This window comes from Echinops telfairi, unplaced genomic scaffold (genome assembly GCF_000313985.2).
Source record: "Echinops telfairi isolate 266 unplaced genomic scaffold, ASM31398v2 ScPeMD7_20;HRSCAF=75, whole genome shotgun sequence".
NCBI lineage: Eukaryota > Metazoa > Chordata > Mammalia > Afrosoricida > Tenrecidae > Echinops > Echinops telfairi.
In genome coordinates, this window is record NW_022103917.1 from 2888740 (window position 1) to 2897622 (window position 8883).

Genomic DNA, 8883 nt, shown 5'->3' on the forward strand with positions numbered 1-8883 from the left:
GGAAAAGTATGAGTATATGGAACAAGCGAGAGATTGATGTAAAGAAATTTCTCATGTATTGGTCAGACATCAGGTTGGAGGCTTCTCCTGACTCACAAAGCTGCAATATCTCAGCAACTCATCAACAGGCAATAAGATATTCTGCTAGTGCAAAGTCAAAAATAACAAAAGGTAAGGTTATCATCAGGCAGAACAGAATCCAAATGGAGCAGAAAAAGAACAAAAAAAACAAACAAACCAAAGAGTTTTTCAAGAATACCCATACACAAAGGATTCAGGCCACACTGCCAAGGAAATGCATTTTCAACTTTCAAATAGTAGATATTATCATTGAAGTGATTCAATTATCAAAGATGTCATCATGGGGGATGCCTGTGTGCTTTGAATTATATAACGGTCAAACTATATCATAAGGGCCAAAGTACTGAGAAGCATGGCCCAACCAAATTGAGACATATCTTTAACCATCACAAGAGCAATTCCAGATGAAAATGTATGCCTAGATATTGGCAAACACCTCGTGGCTTAATGATAGGTGAGGTACAATGTAATTTATGTATAAAGAGGTAGTGTATCAATCGGTATACAATGTAATGAGGCCTAGTTGCTACTGCTGGAATATTGGGTAGTGATGCTTGAGATATAATTGTGGTATGGGGGAACACATGCTCTTGAGGTTATATGAGGAGACTTCCAAAAGTTCACTTCTCAAGCTGAGATCCACCAAAGTCAAGATACTTTTTTAAGTGATAATAGCAGCCATTTAATCCATCTCTAATGAACTGAAAGTCCTGGGAATTCACCTGTCAGTGCAGCCTTTTGTACATTGTTAGCTGAAGAAAAATGGATATCCTTTAAGAATTTTTTAAAAATTAGGAAATAAAAGGATTCAGAAGGAACTAAATCAAGACTATAAATTGGATACCTAGTAATTCTCCAATTGAAACACTACAAAAATGATCATCATTTGACAGCTGAATGAATAAGCATATTGTAATGGTGGAGAAGGACTTTCTGGTGAAGCTTTCCCAGGTTTTTTGCTAAATATTTTATTAACTTTTTCAAAACTTGCATAATGAGCAGATGTTATTCTTCTTTGGCCCTCCAGAGAGCCAACAAGAAAATGCCTTGCACATTCCCCAAAACTGTTGTCATAACTTTTTCCCTGGATTGGTTGGCTGCTTTTGCTTTCAATACCACCAATTCCTGGTCATTGCTTTGTGCATTTTTTCTCAGGATTCTGCTAGTAATGCTTGTGTAGCTCATCTTTACACAATAGTTTTGGCATCCATTAAGGATAACGTTTGCTTAACTTTAATAATTCAGTGAGAATTGAAGCTGAAACAACTGAGATGGCTTGATATTGACTATCGTTTCTGATGTTAATCATTGATTCGCTTTCTTGGGGTACAAACATCATTAATGTTTTCCTTGAATGATTCGATCTAGATTATCTGCCACTGCATGCTTCATATTCAGCATCATCTCATCCCTTCTTAAAACAAATGATCCATCTGTAATCTGCTGGTTTCCCTGGGGATTTTCCCCAAAACTTCATAACGCATGACTGATTTAACCGTTCTTCCATTTAAGCTTCATCATAAGTTGGATGTTTGTTCTTGCTTCATTCTTAGCAGAACTCATATTGTTCTGATAAGGGTTCTTTTAAAACTGAAGTTTCATCCTTCTTAGTGCCTTGAACTAAATACTGTTCAAACATACCATGACGAGTTAGTTCGAGTTTATTTTTGTACAATTTTTGTTTAATCCATGCATAGATTTTTGCATAAAATACATTTTCTATGAATGTTTTGAAGACCCCCTCATACTTAATCTCCAATTTAACCAGCATTGTTCTTTACTTTGAAGGTCATTGGATTGGCTGATGAAAGGGGCTGACTAAAATTTATACTGTAGGTCACCATGGTCTACCTACTGGTAATTTCTTGAAGCCTGCTGGCGACCTTCTTCAGCATGTCCATATAAAAAACAAAACCAAAGCATCCTCAGACTCTGGATATTATGTATTTCCATCTACATATTTCTTCTAGAGACTTACATATCTTTAATCAATCAAGTTTGTTCCAACCAAGCCCCTGATTATCCAACAAGACTAATGTTATGTTACTTTGTATTCAATGTAAAACAGGATATGAGACATATTTCCTTCTAGCACAATTAAACAAGATATATGCTATCATTTCAGACAATTGGGATTTCCATTCTCTATTGCATTTATCACTTTATTGTCAGAAATCCACAGGGGCTGTCCAACCCTATCTTTTAGGATCACTATGAGTCAGAAGGTACTGGATGGCAGGGAGTTTGAGATTGGTGTTTGTTTGCTTGCTTGTTTTGCTGGGATTTTTAAAGTGTATATGGAGGAGTATCAGTCATCTCACAATGATTTAACACATAGAAAACAAGAATACTCACAACGGGATCATTAGGGCAACATTATGACAAATGAACAGAACATAGACATTTTCAAGAATTTTATTTTACTTGGACCCAAAATCAAGGCGCACAAAATCAGTAGTCAGACAATCAAATGGCATATTTAGTTGAGAAAATCTGCTGCCTATTTGAAATGTTAAAAAGCAAAGATATCACTTTGATAACTACAGTACACGTGAAGATCAGGTGCATCTGATCTATTTTCAATTGTCTCATATGCATGCAAAAATTGGGCATTGAATAAGGAAGACTGAAGAAAAATTGATGTCTCATGAATTATGGTACTTATGAAGAATATTCATTAAACTATGCATTGCCAGAAGGATGAACAATTTTTTCTCAGAATAAGTACAGCTGAAATGCTACTTAGAAGTAAGGATTTTGATACCTCATCCCACATATTTTGGACATGTTATCCTGAAGGACTCATCCTTGGAGAAGGATAGATACCATGTTCCATAAAATTAAAGGCTCAGAAAGAAGAAAGACCATCAATGACGTGAGTTGACACAGTCATTCATCAATGAGTGCAAGCATACCAGCAACCGTGAGGATGATGCCAGAACGGACAGGGATTCCTCCTGTTCTACAGAAAGGTGCTTTGAGTGAGACACACTTTGAGGGCACCTAACAAGAGCATTGTCCTTTGAGTCATTGCACAACGACAGCAACAACAAATCATTGTCATTGTGTCAATTCTGACAGATAGCAACCCTATAATATGGACGCAATATGTTTTATGGAAGCAGTTCATCACATCTTTTTATGCCATTTTTGTCATTGAATCAATTGCAACTCATAAATATAAGAATAGAAAGCCTCACCTTTCTCCCTCAGAAAGGGTGGTAGATTTGAACTTCTGACCTTACAGTTCGAAAAACAATACATAAATCACTAGGTAACTAGGGCTAGCTTCACTTTCAGAGTAATGGAACACTATTCTAGAATTAAATTCTGGATGAATATCATGTTTTACAAAACCATATGTACCATTGCACCATATGAACCAAACTCTAACATTTATATTCAATTCTCAGTGAACTGATCACATCAAACTCTTCCATGAGAATATAGTTGTTGGTTAAGAAAGACATAATTTTAGTAAAAATAAGATCTTTAAAATATTAAAAATACACTTATAAAATATATCATTGCCTTTATTGATGCCATTAGCTGCTGTTGTGAATTGAACTGTGTCCCTCCAAATACGTGCTATAAATACTAATGCTTTGACCTGAGCCCTGGTTGTGTCAATGATTCCCTATTGGGTGGTTAAACATAAGGACAATAATTCTATCCCACCCAGAACTATCTGCCCTTATAACTATCTATGGTCAGTGTTACAGCTCTTTTAGAATTTGTCTTGCAGGTTTTCAGGGTTTTTTCTGGAACACCCCCCCAAAAATATATCTATGGTCTTAGAAACCCTATAGAGGGTCAAATCCTGTAGAGGGTCATTATGAGTTGGAATTGATCCAGTGTATTGTTACTGGATTTTATGCCTGTGATTATAATCCCAACTATGATTTGTTATTAGAGGTTTTGTTATGTTAATGATGTAATACACATCAGTTCTTCTGGTAAGACTCACAAAGAGAGCCACAAAACAGTCTCCAGCGATTATGGTACAAAATCTTTCCATAATGCCTCAGACTTTGAGAGCTTATGCAGTGTTTGGTCCACCTGCATGGGATCCCCTGCAACATTTTATGAAATAAACAGACTTGCTTTACAGCAAATAACTGGAGTGGACAATTTCCAAAAGCTCTGGCCTTCTGGAGCACTGCATAATGACTTAAAGGCATAACTTGAATGCCCCAGGAGAAGTGATACTTTACTGAATAGATTTCCATAGAAGACATGCATACAGTGCTGGCCAACCTTATAGGAAGAATATATTGGTCTAGAAACCAAGGAACGGAACCAGGAGTACTTCTGCTGATCTTCATTCCCAGTGAATCACCTGAAAAAATGTGTGCTGCTGATCTTTAGACCTGGAATTTAATGGTTATAAGCCCTGTCCCAAAATGAAGATCATGTTTAATATGAACCAATGGAGACCATTTTTATCAGAGGACTCAGCAGGTGCAACATTTTAAGTCGTAAGATGTGACTACTGATCGACTGGGCACTCCCGGCTTCTGTGCGAAGGGCCAGCATACAGGGAGAGGTGCCACTAGTAGGCTAGGGACAATTGCCTTTGATCTGAAGAAGGAAGGAATGGTATCACTATTACTGGAGGAGTAGCTTTTCAATGTGGGAGAATTCCAGAATGCAGAAATGAGGAAGGGAACAATCAGTATCAACTGCAACCCTGAGAGGAGCTAGAGGACTGGGAGTTGTATTTTCTATCACAAACATTCCTCCTCAAACTGCCTCTAGAAGAGAGATCCACCAGCCTCCTGGATAAACTGCTCCTGGAATGTAACTGAAGGCAATCTCAGAAACACCAGTTGGGGACCATGAGAAGCACATACATGCACTCCTCAGATCTCCATGCAAGAAGGTGTTGCGAAGTCAGCTATTGGAAATATCAGCAGTCTTCTGTGCACACAACTCTTTCAGAAATTCTTCAGCTGCAGATATATGCCTCACCCAAGGTTATGTCCTCTTCTTCGGGTAGCCCACAGTTAATGTCTGATTGAGGCAGAATGGTAATGATCTGGTCATCTTGGCTCCAGAACTCCTCTAGAGGTTGGCTCCAGTTGGCTGTGGCCTGCATCCCAGCTTGACGTGTTCCTTTGCCCAGTGCTTTCTCTCCCCCCCATCCCCTCCCCCACCCCCCACACACCCAGGGATTGATTTTTTTAGAAACATCCCACATGCTACATTCCATCTCAATCTCTGCTTCTTCAAAAAGACAACCTTCCAATCATATATGCCTAATAATAAGTAAGAGGTATATAGGGGTAATATTAATTTTTTTTCTTGCAAGGGGAAAAACAGCTTTGAGAAAGTAGCAAGCCTATGATAATTTCGGAGTAGTTTGGTGCTACCCCAGTTCTCTGCCTCTAACCAAGTATGATGCTTTTAATTATTATTCAGTTCTTATCATTTGCCTAATCCCCCACTATGTATACTTCGAACACTGCATCATGCTTTAAGGTTGTTTTCAGCAAGTTTAAATCTCATACAAAAAGTGTGTCAACGGGGTCAGATAATGGCCCTAGTTTTATTACATGCCTTGAAGGAAGAATTTGAGGTTTCAGCTTTATCTAATTCTGTCAGAAATAATCATGGAAGCCCATCCTATTTAAATTCGTTGCTAGCAAGGTGTACCTCATCTCCACAGCTTCACCTTCAATAGGCTCATCGCACCAGAATCCCCCGAGCAATTCTACATAAGGTTCTTCTACACCATGACATATTCAGACAGTTTACCGTCTTTGAATGTGAATGGGTGCCTGAAAAAACAACCACTTTAGACGTATATTCAGGGGTCTGTTCCCTGGAGAAATGATATTAAGCTATAAACATTTATTCTGTCTAATTTAAAGACAACAAAGGAAACTCTTCCAGAAAGATTAAAGGGTAGCCTAAATAATTGGAAGATGATTCAAATACAAAAAATCTCAGGAAAGACATGGAATCTAGGATGTAACTCTGGATTGATATTTATGACAATGACTGGCATGACATGGCCCAATGTATAACCCACTATCACACCAGGACGCTTATTACTGTTACAAACAAACAAACAAACCCCCAAACCAACTTTACCCATGGCGATCAAGTTGATTCTACTTTTATGAGCAGAAATAGAATAAGGCTTTCGTGGCTATATCTTTATAGAAACTGACCACCAGGCCTTTTCCCACAGTGCATTTGTTTGGGTATGAACCCCTAATTTCCACATTAGTAGTCAAAGGCTAACAGTTTGCAAGACCTAGTGACCCTTGTTGCATAGCTACTTAAAAAATAAGTGATTATTCAGCACATAACATAGCCTCAGTTTTTGGGTGTATTATTTCTATGAGAGTTATTTTAAAAATCTACTCTCATTATGTATTGTTGTGTTCTCATTAAATTTCTAGTATATTTGTCTTTACCCATTTGAAATTTGCTTAATAAGCATATCCTTTCATGCCTTTTGTTGCTTTATTGCATTTTAAGTCCTATAAATATAAAGGTTCCTCTTAGTCTCCATTAGTGCTCTTCTCTTTCAGCTCTATGTGTTGTTCTGTTGCTGTGGTACCTACCTTCTCTGGAAGCATTTGCTTGGCAGGTCATTTTTCTTTTATTTGATGAGTTGTGATGTGCAATTTGAAATGCATAGAATAATAAAAAAGAGAGTATATATCTAGTATGAAGATTCTGGATGTCATAAACAGTTAAAGCAATCCGTATATGGACTAGCCCTCCAGGTGATTTTAATTAATTACACACACACGCACACACACACACACACACACACACACACACGCAGGAAGGGGGTTCAAAGGTTGATATAAAAATCCATTACCTTTAAATTCCATTTTTCTACAAAATTTTTGAAGCTTGCTCACATGTCTATGTGTGTACAAACGCATACATGTGTATATGTAATTATATATACATATATATATATATATATATTTACTATCTGACCACAGGTATGCACACATTTATCTTCACAGGTAAGTCTAAAGCTAAAGATAAAACTGAATTTGTGAATTCTTATTAGCACTTGTAGAGCTGTTGGGTAATGTTGGACTCATAATCATGAGGTCAGTGGTTCAAACCTACCAGCCACTCCGAGGAAGTTAGATAAACTTATCTGATCCTGTAAAAATGTACAGCCTTTGAAATGCTATATGGTTTAATGGCAGATGGGGGCATGGTGTTGGGATTTATTAACACTGCACATGTGAAAGTCGAACAATTAGAAAGTAAACCAACTCCAAAATGAATGCCTTTGAAGTACAGTGCTACAGAAGAGTACGGGAAGTACCAAGGACTGACCAAAGAACAAGCAAATCTGTCTTGGAAGAAATACAGCCATCACACTCTGTAGAAAAGAGGATGAGCAGACTTCATCACACTTACTTTGGATGTGTTATCAGAAGAGACCAGTCCCTGGAAAAATACATTATGCTTGGTAATGAAAAGGCCCTCAATGTGACGGGTGGACACAAACATAACAATTGGGAGGATGGTTCAAGAGCAGCCAGTGTTCCATGCTGCAGTACAAAGGTTTGAATATATGAGATGGCACCCAGCAACACAACTTAGCACCGTGTCGGTGTAATTATGGAGTCCTGGTGGGGTAGGGGCTTACACGCTGGGCTGGTAACTGCAAAGTCAGTCATTAGAAACCACCTGCCACTCTGAGAGAGAAAGAAGAACTGTCCTGCTCCTTTAAAGATTGACAGCCTGAGAAACTCACAGGGGCAATTCTATTTGATGTGATGGCAAAGAATTTAATATTTTATGTGCTATTAAAACTTGATATTGTCAGCAATTTTCACATTCCCCACACACAACAGGTTGTAAAGCTATCCAGTATAGACTTGCTTTCCTTTCCTGATGACCACTCAGTTTTAACTCCAAATATGTATTGACCTCCACAATAAAACAGTTTTTATTTTACAAAGCTTTCTGTCTTTAAAACCCTTTCCTTAAGGTTTCATATGAACTCTTACATATTTTCAGCTTGTGAATATATTTTCACAGTTTGTGGTTAGAATTTTACTTTTGTTGTGATAATTGTTAGGAGTATGACTTCTCAATTTAAGTAGAATGAAAATTATGATCATAATACTTTGTGGATAATATATTTTGCCATAAAACTTAAAAGTGAAGCCATTTGTTTATAGGGGTCACAAATTTGTAAAACCAAATGTCAATATATACATCATGCTATATACATGGGATAAAGAACTCCAGCACTTTAGTGGGTTGTGTTGGCCTGCTTACCAAAAGAAGGGGGTAGCAAGCGCAATCACAGTTTGGCAGGAGAAAGATTACGCGGTGTGTTCCTGTAAATATTCACAGCCTAAAATCTACTAGCGAGTCCTGCCCTCTGTCCTGCAGGGTGACAGCACTGGCACAAACGCTAGAGCACTTAGAAAGAATGTGTTAGTTAAATGGAAAAAACTTTTTGAAGCTTGCTCAAATATGTCTGTGTGTGTATGAATGCATACATGGTTATATTTCATTATATATACACACATATACATATATATATATATTTACAATCTGACCACAGGTATGCACACATTCATCTTCACAGGTAAGTCTAAAGCTAAAGATAAAACTGAATTTGTGAATTCTTATTAATGACACAGAGACAGTCATTCTGTCTTAAATGGAGAAAACAGTTTGCTTCTCCATATTTATGGCAATTTTTATTTGAGCTTATGATTGCATTCACTCTAGGATTAAGAATATTCTAAAACTAATTTTACAAAGGATTATTAACATGCCAAGATATCGCTGGAATAAAAT

At 37.4% G+C, this 8883-nt stretch overlaps 1 non-coding gene across 1 annotated transcript; it reads left to right on the plus strand.

Annotated features, from left to right (window-relative positions):
- Positions 1-3792: 3792 nt before the first annotated feature.
- On the plus strand, positions 3793-3855 carry LOC115869066. Its single transcript, XR_004045973.1, has one exon. It is a non-coding gene; the product is annotated as a U7 small nuclear RNA (small nuclear RNA).
- Positions 3856-8883: the final 5028 nt, after the last annotated feature.